The 13,061-nt window shown below is 49.4% G+C and overlaps 1 protein-coding gene across 5 annotated transcripts in view; it reads right to left on the reverse strand.

Annotated features, from left to right (window-relative positions):
- PDYN (prodynorphin) overlaps positions 1-13,061 on the reverse strand; it is a 102,794-nt gene that overhangs the window by 10,405 nt on the left and 79,328 nt on the right. For 3 of the 5 annotated variants that reach the window (XM_041732716.1, XM_041732714.1, XM_041732715.1), the window contains exons 2-5: positions 5,906-6,102; positions 5,327-5,501; positions 2,512-4,299; positions 1,204-1,260 (exon numbers count right to left, since the gene is read on the reverse strand). The gene's annotated coding sequence lies outside the window, so the exon portion shown is untranslated. The remainder of the gene's footprint in view (positions 1-1,203; positions 1,261-2,511; positions 4,300-5,326; positions 5,502-5,905; positions 6,103-13,061) is intronic. The other 2 variants (XM_041732718.1, XM_041732717.1) reach the window with 1 other exon arrangement.

Here is a 13,061-nt window from a genome sequence, read left to right on the forward strand (position 1 = left end):
AGAGAAGCGTCCCGAGCCCGGATATGTGTCTTGTGGATCTGGGCCATCTACCTCCTGCCAGGAACATCAATCTGGACCTGGGCTGGGGTAGGATTTATGAGGCCCAGCATCAAAGGACCCAGGACACCTTTCCATCTCCAGGGCCTGATCCTGGGCTTGCTGAGTGTCTCCAGAAATATTTACTGCCACCACAATGGCCAGCCCTGTCTCAGTGAAATCGTTTTAGACCTTTGTCAGATGCCATGAGATTAACCAACATTTATGGGCTGAGATGAACGAAAACGGTGAGAGAAATCAGCTAGCTGACTGCACTTTCTCAGACACGAGTTGAAATCAAACCACCAACTATTGATCCCACTTAGAATGATGGAAGACATCTAATAAATACAACAATTGTGCAAGAATGGCCCAAGGAGGTAGGCAGTGGGAGGGGGGCTAGGGAGGATCGATCGGGAAGACTTCATGATCCTGAGGCAACAGATGAAGAAATGGTCTTCTGTTGGTGTGGAGAGGATGGGATGGGGAGGGGAGGGGAGTGCCAGCCCCGCAAACTGAAATACGAGACCTATTTCCTGGACCTATTCCCCCACCCCAACAGACATGGACAGACACTGACGTAGCTCACAGTTGGATGGTGTGGAATGATGAGGGATATTATAACAGATTGAGGGGAAAGGGGCCCAACTCTGCGCTCCAGACGGTGGGAACTTGAGCAGTCACACTAGCACTCATTGAGTACCTACTGGATGCCAGGCATATTAGAGTACCCAGCGGGAGTTTCACAATAAGGTGAATACTATTATCCGTACCGTGTGGGTGAGGAAATGAACCTTCAGCTGCTGTCCCAAATCACACAGCAAATGAGTGGTGAGACTGGGATTTGACCCCAGATCTGGGTATTGTGAGACGCACATTTAGACAATCTATGGAACATTCCTGGCTCCCAGGAGTTATCCCAAGACCCTCATCCCTTTCCATTTGCTTTATGGTGATTGCAAATTGCCTCCAATAGCCCCCAAGCCCGTCCCTTTGCCTGCTCTGCTAAAACATGCCTCAGGAAGCACTGCGACATCCCACTCCCAGCTGCCAGCGGAGACACGGGATTCGCCCGCCACCCATCACACCTCTAGCTCATCTGGGGCAAAGCAGTGGGCTTGAGATCCCGTCAGCAAACGCAAACCTCCCCCAGGCAGCACAGCTCACCCTTCGGCTGCTGCAACAGCTCCCCCACGCAGATCTCAAAGCCTGGAGATAAATGACCTGCAAAAAATAGAACAAAAGGCAAGGTGGGGTGGGATTGAGGGGAGGAAGAAGGGGGAAAGAGAGGGAGCTGTGGCAGTGGGAGGGGGAGGCCAGGGGTTGACATTCTGAAACATTTGCAATGGATCTTGACCGGAATGCCTGTCAAATTAGAAAGACTTGTATATTTTACCAACCCTTGGAAGAAAGACGGTAATGAAGACTTTCAGTCTGTGGGAAGGGAATTGAAATCAGATCCAATAACCTGAAGAGCTTGTTTCCCCTGGGAAGGTTGGAGGCTTAATTAAGGAATGTTTGTAAAGCTTGGAGAGATTCTAGATAAAAGATACCCAGGAAAAAGTATAGGGTCACAGAATCTACTATTCAACCTCTGTGTTGTCACCAAGCATTTTTTTTCCCTTTTTCTCTTTTCTCTGAAGCTCACCAGCTTTTTTGCTAGAGTCAAACTTTGGGATTCAATAATACTCTTCTTTGGACAGGGATGTCTTTACCAGGGAGCAAATGGCTTTCCCCTCTGAGCATCTTTTTCCCTGCCCAACTTGGACTTCTCAGGCTCTAATTTACATGAGAGCAACAAGTCCTTTCAAAGTAAAATTGACAAGAAAAATACTGCGAAGCCTGAGTCTCGTGGCATGCTGTCACTCTTTCCCCATTCCCTCCCAACAAAATAGCCCCAAACATCATTTCCGTGTAAATGATGTCAAAGGAAACCACTCAAGCCAGTACCCTGTCAAAAATTAAACATGATCCAAAAAGGGATGAAAAGGCTGAACTTGGCTGTACAGTGATGTACATGATACCTGGTAAATGCCAGAGCCCTGAATCTCATTAATGTCCCCTCAGACCTTGTTCTGTGAGTCCGGTGAGAATCACTGACCTTTAAAACCTTCCCAAGGGGCCAAACTCACTTCTTCCACCCAGGGCATCCCATCCTCAGATGGGAACTGTGTGTGCAGGCTGTTGGGGAAGAAGATGACCCTGGAGCTGACACGGAGGGGTGGTCCTCCTGGGAGAGAAGAACCCACCTGTTTAAGCCGGGGCTGTGCGGAGGGTGGATTCCGAAGAACCATCCGTCTCACACGGACGGATCTGGCGCTCGCAACCCAGCCTCGTAACTGTAACTGTATCTGCCAGATTATCAGCCCCAGACCTGAAATCCCCCAGCCCGAGCTCCTACCACCCCCAGGTCCAGAGGACCAGGAAAAACAAATATGATCAAAAGAGAGATTCTCGTGCCCCTCCGGACATTACCTGTGCCCTGCTTTGTCCCCAGGCAGCTTCTGGCTGAGCAGGTCGCAGGGTGGTGGCAGGTGGCTGGCTCAGGACTCAGGGGTCTCCCAGACTCGGGCTCCGAAGGAAGTGCCAATGAGGCGGCCGTGAGCACCACCAAAGCCCCTCAGAATGGCAGTTCTGGTGCCTCGCCCCCCCTTTTATGGACTAGAGCCTCCCCCTGTCGCTCAGCCCTTGCTGAGCACAAGCTGCTGGGAGCCAATGGGGAAGTAGCTCAGAGCAGTCAGAGGCGCAGACCCCCGGGCCCTTCAACTCAAACTCCCTGGGCCCCACACAATAGGCTTCTCTTCGTGACAGGGGATGTGGAGGAGGAAGGCAGCCGTGCAGGGAGGGGGCTGGATCCTGGGTGTAGTGCTGTTTGTCACTTGAAATCCGGCCACTTCAGTCTTTGATGCGTTTCCAGGAGAGAGTCACAGGAATAAAGAGAGAGAGGTAGGGAAGGGCAGAGACAGAAAGTGTTGGAGAAAGAGAGCCAGAGAAAGAGAGCCAGAGACCAGCAGACAGAGAGACACAGAGACAGATGGGGACAGAGGGAGAGAAAGAGAGAGAGAGAGAGTCAGACAGGACAGATCTGGAGACAGATGGGGACACAGAGAGAGAAGCTGAAACAGAAGATTCAAAGAGGATCAGAAAGAGAAAGAGACACTGTCGGAGAGACAGGGCGTGATCCAGACAAGGAGCCCGCAGGAAAACGGAGAGACGTAGAGTGCCAGAGATGGGGCCACCGAGACGGCGTTGGGGGGCGGGTGGAGGGACAGTCAGAGGAAGGGAGAGAAGGAAACCAGGCAAGAGGACAGGCTCGGAACCTACAGGGATCTAGAGACCACAGAAAAGGCAGAGAGCCCCAGACAAGGGAAGCGACGAGAAGGGGAAGGCAGACCAGGTGCTGGGTGCTACGGCAGCTCCGCATGTGGCTGGTCACGGGTGTCCTGGAATGTTTTTGTGTGTACACTTGCCTGCACCCATAGCCGACTCTGGTACATGCCTGGGCTGGTGCCAGGCACAACCAGCCCTGGCAGGAGCTCAGCCCTTCCCCGGCAGCCAGGAGCTGCGGTTTACTTTGCTCTGGTGGCAACACAAAATGAGTATCTTGAAATCCCCCTCAAAATATGGGCTGCGATGTGCCTTTGCCTGCACTCCGGGTGGGGGGCATCCCTACCTCCTGTGCGCCCTCGGCCCGTGCCAGCAGCAGCTTGAAGGCTGCACTCTCACGGCTACAAGTACCTTCCAGAACATGGGTGGGGTGGGGAGTGGGGATGGGGGGTGGTCTCTGAGTCTGGAAGAGAACATGCCTCTCTCCTCACTCAACAGCAGACACACAGTTTGTGGTGGGAGGCAGGACTGTTTCAGAAGTCTGGTGGGGGCTGCCCATTCCCTGGGCACCGATGCTGCACTAGGCACTCAGCCAGAGTTGTCGGGCTTAGTCCTCACCACCTGGTCAGGTAGTGAATATTATCCCCATCTCCCCAGTGAGGAAAAAGTGGGTTTGCCTACATCTCCAGCTCATGGGTGGAGAGACCTGAGACAAGTTCCCAACTTCAGCTCCTGTTTGCTTATCTATAAAATGGGGATAAGTTTCTAGCTCATCGGGCTCTTGTGAAGAGTGAAACAGGACGTGGGCAGCATCATTTCACGCAGTCAACACTTAATGAGTGCTCCGTCACCATCTGTCCGTGTGATGAATGCCATCGTTCGCGCTCTGACGCACCAGCATTCTCCGTTCTCTGGGGCGCTGTCCTCTCCCTGCACCTGATTCATGACAAGGAGGAAGATGGAAGGAGCCATTTGCTGGGCACCTACTATGTTCCACACACATCCGCATGTTGCGCTGCACCCTCCCCACCAGCAGGTGTGTGGCAGAGACATCATGATGTATCTTCAAACTCATGAGACAGCGGAAGTCTGTCTCAAAGGGAGGGAGGAGGAGTTGAACCCAGTCCCTTGGGCCCCAGGGCTCAGCCCCCTCATGCTCCCCTCCAGCCTGGAGATGATTGTACCTCCTCCCTTTCAGAGAGGACTCTTGGGGGTCCAAATTTGCCTTTCTTTTCCCCCTTGTCCATTTTCTCAGGCAGCATATGGGGTCTGATGGGCAGCTGCAAAGGACTTCATAAGTCAGTGTGGCAGCCCCTGTCCCCAGTGTCCAGTGACCATGGCCCAGGCTCAGTGAGTTCCTGCCCACAGGTCAAGCTGTGCCCCCCTCCCACCAGGGGACCCAGGGGACTTGGGTGGAGTCCACTCACTGCCACCCCAGGGATCTGGGAGCCTGGGGCTGCAGCAGCTTCTTCCTCCCTAAAGCCAACTGCATCCTCAGTCTGTCTCCAGCCTCCTTATTCTTCACCTCCTGCTCAGCCTCTCCACCTCTACCTCCATAAGCTCTTGGTAATAACCTTGGAACAGACAAAGGCTCTAAGAGATGGAGTACAACAGCTCCCATTCCTGGGAGTCAGCAGGCACCAGATAGAGGAGTGGGGGCATCTTTCAACCATTGTTCATCACAAAGAGGAGTAAGGACAGCCAGGGTAGAGACAGAGTAGAGACACCACAGATAATCCCGCTTTACACCATCAGGGTTTGGCATTCTTCACTCCCGGAGCCAATTGTGAGCCTGACAAACAAATGGTTCATTCATCTGCTTTTCGTTTCCTTCTGCAGCATCCTTTACACAGTCTCAGTGATGCCCAGGGTCACATCTCAGCCCTACAGGCAGCAGCACGTGGGATGGGAAACCGTGGAATCACAGGCCCACTTGGGCTCAAACCCCAATGTTCCTACTTACGTGCCGTGTGGCAACTGATGGGTCCCTCGCCTCTCTGGGCTCCTGAGTCATCTGAACATAGGCGGACAGCACCAGCTCCATGCAGGTGTCAGAACTGATTCCAAAGCTCCGTCATGCTCTCTTCCTGGCATGACAAGGCTCTAATTCAGATCTCCAAGTGGGCCAAAAGCAAACACTGAAGAGAAGAAAATATTTGCAACAATCAGCCCCTGAATCATTCTGTTCGGAAGGAAAAGGAAGAACTTGGCAGAAGAAAGATAAGTAAAACCAGCATTTCCTAAGGCCTTCCTCCATGCCTGGCCCTGTAGCAAATCGTTCCCAGTTAATAATAACACCTGATTTTCCCAGTGACCCTGCAATCAGGTGCACTTGCTACCCCCACGCTACAGATCAGGAAGAGAGGCTGGAAAGGGTACGTTGTTGGCACGGAGCCATGCAGGGAGAAGAGGGCAGAGCGCCACCTGAAACCAGGCCAGGGGGACCAGGGTTTGTGCCCCAAGCAGGGGTCCTATTGCTTCCTGGCTTCTCCCTGTCCTGCTTCTATCTCATCTTGAAGTTCTACATATTTTCTTGCTTCACCTGTTGCACTGGGAACTTGGGAGTAGCTGACATGGAGCACACGGAGCGCTCCAGTGGGATTCAGTTCCTGTCTCCAACTGGCTTCCTGTGTCCCGGCTGTGGTGTCCTCTGATGCTGGAGCCACCATGTGTGCACCTGGCTGTCACGGGAACAGGGCCAAGGAGTTCCGAAGCTGTACTTGAGGAGGGGAAGGTTTCCTGGAGGACAGGAGAGCTAAGTGAGAAATGATCCCAAGTAGGAGTTGTCCAGGCAAAGGGGAGGAAAGGACATCCAGGCAGAGGGAACAGTTCAGAGGAAGGCTTAGAGGCAAGGAGAGTTGAGGAGGATGTCATCCTCCAGAGGACTCATGCTTCACTCCCCTTTCTCTTGCCCCCCTTCTGATTCATCAGAGGTCTTCACGACCATGGCTCTGTCGCCTTGGGCTAGCACCCACCACTTCCCCACCTGGCTTCTGCTTCCACTCCTACCCCTACCTACTACTGGCTCCTCCACAGCCGGAGAGATTCTTTTAAAAATGTACCTCGGAGGGATGCATCTGAGTGGCTCAGGCCATTAAGCATCTGCCTTCAGTTCAGGTCATGATCTCAAGGTCCCGGGATTGAGCCCTACGTTGGGCTCCCTGCTCATCAGGGAGTTTGCTTCTCCCTCTGTGTGCTCTCTCTGTCTCTTAAATAGACAAAATCTTAAAAAAAAAAAAATGAAAATTAGGCAGTCCCAGTGGTGCAGCGGTTTTGCGCTGCCTGCAGCCCGGGGTGTGATCCCGGAGTCCCGGGATCGAGTCCCACGTCAGGCTCCCTGCATGGAGCCTGTTTCTCCCTCTGCCTGTGTCTCTGCCCCACCCCGAATAAATAAATAAATAATCTTTTAAAAAAATAATGAAAATTAAAATGCACCTCCAACTGTGCTACATCCCTGTTTAAAACACTCCAGTGGTTTTCATCCAGCTTGGAAGAAGACCCATACTCCTGACTTGCAGGACCCGCTCTCGGCTGAACTGTCCCCATCTCACTGCTTCAGTGAGGCATCTGGAGCAGGCAAACTCAGAGACAGAAAGGGGAACAGAAGCCACCAAGGGACGCGTTACTGCTTAAAAGGCACAGGGTTTTTGTTTAGGGTGATGAAAACGTTCTGGAAATAGACAGCAGTGATGGATGCACAATATAATGAATGTGCTTAAGGCCGCTGAACTGTACACTTTCAAATGGCTAAAAATGGAGGGGCAGGACAGACAAAAGAAGGTGTCTATTTTCCTGGTTGAGGAGAGCTCTCCTGTAACAACAGGGAGGAAGTGGTTGTTTTTCTCCTAGCTGAGAGACACAGGCCGGTGCTGAGAGCGGAGTCGATGAACAGAAATTGGAGAGAACTTCCCACACCTGGAGCCCACTCTTGACCTCTGTCACCAAACAGGAGGTCAATGGTGGGAAATGTTTTGCTCAAATGAAGAAGAGAAAAACCTTACATCTCCAATCACCCAAATCATATCGCAGTCCCCACGTATCAAGTTTCCACCAGGCGCTCATCTCTTCTCCTAAACCACCCTATGTACCGCTCACAACCACCCTATGACATAGAGACCATTAGGTCTACCTTACAGAGGAGGAAACTGAGCTCAGAGGAGTGCAGTCACTTGCTTGAGGCTGCACAGCCAGTAAGAAGTAGAGGAGCTGGTATATGAACCCCAGTCTGTCAGCCTGGAAAGCCGGGGCTCCTCACTCATCACGCTGCTTCTCAAAAGCCACCTGTCCTTATATTCCTCAGGAGTAGTCTGAACATCAGTGGGAGGACAACTCTACCAAGGGACTCTGGATATTTGATCTGAAATGCTCCTCATCATCCCACAAGCTCCATGAGGTCCATCACCCCTAATAATAGCTCTTAATGAGAAGTAAGTTTCTTTTTGCCAAAGGGGGAGATTAAATTGCTTTATTTTCAGTCTGTAAATCTCACAGTTTCTCCTAAACTGGCAAGTTGGTACCTTTTCTGCATTCATCCCACAAAATGCTCACAGACTGCCTGCCATAGGCCAGGTTCTCTGCTAAACACCCAGTGGCATGGCTGAGAAGACTCAATCCCTGCCATCTGGGGATCACAGTTTGATGGGGGTGATAGAAAGTGAACAGTTAATTTCAGTACCATGTGGAAAAGTCTGCGACTCGGTGACTGTGGAATCATGGGGGAGAGGTACCTAAGTCAGCCTAGCTTAAGGGTGGTCATCCCAGAGCTGAAGGCTGAGGCTGGGTTTTTTTTTTTTAAACTATTTTTTTTTAATTTTTATTTATTTATGATAGTCATACAGAGAGAGAGAGAGGCAGAGACACAGGCAGAGGGAGAAGCAGGCTCCACGCTCCAGGAGCCCAACGTGGGATTCGATCCCGGGTCTCCAGGATCACGCCCTGGGCCAAAGGCAGGCGCCAAACCACTGCACCACCCAGGGATCCCTGAGGCTGGGTTTTGAAGGCTAAGTAGGGATACACCATGCTGATCAGTCAAGGTTCAGTGTGGATGAAAGAAACTATCCCGAACTTTCACTAACAGAGATTTAATGCAGCAAATTGGGGAATTTAAAAAAGATGTTGTTGGGGTTGGGGGGACATGTGCTGGAGGACTAGACTGGGCTTCTGGGAATGAATCTGAGAACACTGTATGACACCAGTCACACTGTAAGAAAGTAGGCAGACAGAAGCCATCCCTGCAAACAGGGAGCTCAAGAACTTACCACAACATTATGATCCAGAGAGCCACCACGTTGCCATCACAGCAGCCCCTCCACTCCCAGAGGTGGCCCCTCATCCCTGAAATGCTGCTGTGTAGCCCCCCCACACCTCCATGACTGCTCTTGTTGGAGGAGACAGCCCAAGCAGCAGAAAGATGACCTCCGTTCCATTTCGGTTGCCTGACCTCTGCTAATTGGCAGAATGTAATCTGCATCCAGAACCCGAGCTGCAAGGGAGTCTGGGCAAAACAATTTTCATCACTGCGGTCCAGGGAGGCACGCGAGAGAGAAGTGGGAGAAGGTAGTGGGAAGGTGTGCTGAGGGTCAAGCCGGCATGGCCACTGTATGTGGAAAGGCAAGTGTCCTAGGCTGGGTGGACACATGTCTTGAGCTTTCTCTTCTGCCCTCACGCAGAGCTGATTTTCCACATCAATGCTCCCCAGATAATGTGGGGGCCCCTATGAAGCCCCAGCCCTATGACCCACATAGAGCGAGAACACCTATGGAACCAGATGAATTCGAATCGTTGTTTTAGTGGTGAGGAAAGTAAGGTCCGGAGAAGAGGTAGTGCTATAAGGGCCACACAGCCACCTCATGGCCAGCGGGGCCTAGAACTTAGTTATTCCCGTTGTATCACATCTGTTCTACCAGCCAGCCTCGGCCCCTCTCCTTGCTATTCTGAGGCTCATCCTGCCAGGGCAGGGGCTTGGCTAGAGCTGGGGGTAGTGGTTGATGCCGGCCAAGGAAGACAGTCTGACGATGGGGGGCAAAGTTCAGGCCCTGGAGTTAGGCAGACCTGAATGCTCTTCCTGGCCCCAGTCCTCCTAGGTGTGCAACCTTGGGAAAGTTACTTTACCTCTCTGAGCTCCAGCTGCCTTCTCTTTGAAATGGACATAACGGTAGCACAGAGTAATGATGAGAACGCAGCTAAAGTACAAAAAAAAGCTTAGAGTGGGTACTCGCTAAATGGAGCTCATATGACTAGTTCTATGATACTATTGTTAATTTATAACCTTCTATTATTACTAATGGTAGCTCATCCTCCCCAGTTCAGGAGAAAAAAATTTTTGAAGGTTTTATAGTGTTTATCCTCTATTTCCATCTCTTCTCCTACATCACAGAAGCATTAAAACACCTGCTCTGTAAGTGCTTCCTCCATCCCTGCCCCACCAACACGTCAATTTCTAACCCAATATCCCCTCCTGGAGGCCCTCAGGGACTTAGAGCCAGAGACCCACAAGTATCCTCAAGCCCACACCCATAGATTCACACCAAACACACATTGATGCACACACAAGGACAAGAGCAGACACACACAAACACAATCACATACACAGACCCTCACCAGCCTTCAGGCTGACACACAAACTCACAGAAACACAACCACACTCAAATGCACACACAGCAGACACAAGGAAATATACTCTCCAACAGGCACACCTCACGGCTCTGAGACACATTAGAGATATTAAAAGTTCTGGGAAATGGAAGATGGGAAGCCCTGTTCTTGACTTCCCTTTGAATAACTAACTGGTCAATGACCACTCAGCACTCCTCCTTGCCCTCATTAAAAGGCCTTTATTGGTTTAATTCTGAGTATTCATCCTGGGTCCCATCTCTGGTAAAATAATTAATTTTCCATTACAGCTTCTCCCTCTCTGAGTCATCCTTACAGGTCCCTGCAATAACAGCACTTAAGGAGGAAACTTTCTGAACACCCCAAATCCCTTCCCCAGTGAAGTATTTATGCACTGGGAAGGGTGAACAGAGTGACATGGTTTCCACATTTGAGAAAAGTAAGTGGGAGTGAATATCAGACAACTGCACAATGCAGATCATCATTTAAATAAAATCCCCATGAGGCTCCTTGGCAGCATTAAATCACTCTGTGCTCCATGAAGGTGTCATAGAACAAGCCCTCTCCTTTTTTCTGCTTTACTATTGAGAAAGGCAGTGTGGGGCAATGGAAATAATCTGGAGTTTGATCCTGGGCTTGCATTGAACCATCATTTCTGGACTGTATATAACTGGGCAAGTTGATTACCTCTCTGAGTAATGGTTGTTTTATCAGTGGAGTACAGTGATTAAGAGCAAGAGCTCCAGAGCCACACCACCTGGCTCTGCCTGACTAGCTGTGTGATTTTTGGCAAGTTATTTTTCTCTCTCTCTGGGATTCAATTTTCTTACCTATGAAATGGGAATAAAATGGCGCTTACTTCACAGGTGTTGCAAATATGAAGTTAGTACATGTAAAATGCTTAGGAAAGTGCCTACTACATATTCAGTGCTCAGTGAATGTTAACTATTATTCTCATCACTATTACCTTCCAATATTGTTGGGAGGATTAAGAGAGATTAAGAATGAGACTGTGCCATAGAAGGGGCAGAGATGTCTGGTGCTACCATTATAAATTTGGTTCTAAATATCCAGAGGATGGTTGTTTTTCAAAAAAGCCAAACGGAGGATTGATTGTTTTTTTAAAAAGCCAAACATGATCTCCATGCTTGAGATCCAAGAACAGATTAGGACTGCAAATGGCTTTGGGGTCAGGCAGATTCAGGACTGAGTCCTATTTCATCACTTTAAGCATTCTGTAACCCTGGAGAAGTCATTTAATTTTTCCAAGCTTCAGTTTCTCCTTTGTCAAAAGAATTGACATTACTCTGCCAACATTTCAAATTTGCTGAGGATCCTGCAGCTACAAGGCAGGGTGTATAAAATTCCTTTGCAACCCAAGACCAGTGAAGGAGGGACTCTTTTTGTTTGGCAGGATTTATTTTGGGAACCTGGGAGTCTCCTAATGGGGGTGATAAGGAAACTCCAACCACCTCATGGAAGACTAAGTGAAATTCTTAGCAAAGATGCCTGAAATATGAGCTGCTTTCCTTATGTAGTCTGGCAGGAAGTAGCCCATGCTGCTTGACTCAGACTCAATGGTTGGGGCTTCTAAAGCACCTGTTTCTAGGATTAGCCTACTCTAGACCACTGCTGTTCCTCAAGAGGCCCTATTGGAGAACAGATAAGTATCAGAAAGAAGTGGCTTTACCTCAGCCCTCTGCTATGTGGAGCTTCTTACTTGCCTTTAGATATTCTGGTTTCATCCAGTGATTCATTCCCTCTGTTTCCATTTCTAAACCTGAGACTTGCTTTAGACAATGGTCTTTGGGTACATAGCAGGTACTCAAAAAATGTTGGCTGAATAAATAGTAAATTGTTAACTCCCTCTGGCCTCCATTTATTAGATCGTTAGACATGGTGAGATCTATCTAGGCAGGAGCTCTAATTATCCTTATATCTCTAGTGACATCCAGAGTATTTTGGTTTATCCATGGAAGGTGTGGCTACAACTGTCATTCTGTGTTTCTTTTATTCTGAGCATCTTGATTTTCCTCCTCAAAACATGGGATCTGGGTTCTGTGTATTTATCCAACCCTTTCTAACGTCCCCTTTGATAAATCTGTTCCACTCACATTGACCTCTTTGCTGTCCTTGAACATCTTTTTCCCACTCAACACTTTTGCTCTTTTGTTCCCTCTGCCTGGAACATTGTCCTACTCAAATATTTACATGTCTTATTGTTTCAATTAATTTACATCTATGCTCAGATTTCACCTCTTCAAAGAGGCCTTCCACGATCATCTTACTTAAAAGAGTGTTCTTTTTCATTATCTTCCCTCTTGCCTGGATTTATACAACACATTCATTTCTATAGTTGTTTATTGTTTATCTCCCCCACTGGAATGTAAGTTCCAGGAAGTCAGGGGCCTTGATTTTCTTAACTTGACTCTATCTGGAGCTCCTATAGCAATGCCAGGTCATGGTAGGCACATGATAAATATTCATAGACTGAATGAATGAATGAACATATTATCACATAAAATACTGGTCAAAAGGAATCCTTGGCCAATTGGAAACTCACCAGCTCCAGACTTGCCTATCTCTGGTTTCCCTATGGCCACTTCTGACTCAGGGATTCCCACTCTTCTGGGGGGCAGACATGGGTGAAATCAACTAGGGGTGGGGAGCATCTATGACTGCTGCCTTTTACTTGCTCAGGAAGAGACTGGAAAAAGGACCACCAATTTTCTCTTTTTAAAAGATTTTATTTATTTATTCATGAGAGACACACAGAGAGAGGCAGAGGCAGAGGCAGACAGAGAAGCAGGCTCCATGCAGGGAGCCCAGTGTAGGGCTCGATCCCGGGGCCGAGGGATCATGACCTGAGCCAAAGGCAGACACTTAACTGCTGAGCCACCTAGGCGCCCAGGACCACCAATTTTCAACATTTTCAAACAGTGCTTTATGGGACTATGGGCTCCCAGGAGCCACCCCCTTATCCATCTTAGACATTATTACCTTGTGTGGTTATCAAAAAGAACACCTACCTACCTAATGTTCTCAGCTAGCAAGAAATGCCAAATGAGGACAGCTGGAAAAAGAAA

This window comes from Vulpes lagopus, chromosome 18 (assembly GCF_018345385.1).
Source record: "Vulpes lagopus strain Blue_001 chromosome 18, ASM1834538v1, whole genome shotgun sequence".
NCBI lineage: Eukaryota > Metazoa > Chordata > Mammalia > Carnivora > Canidae > Vulpes > Vulpes lagopus.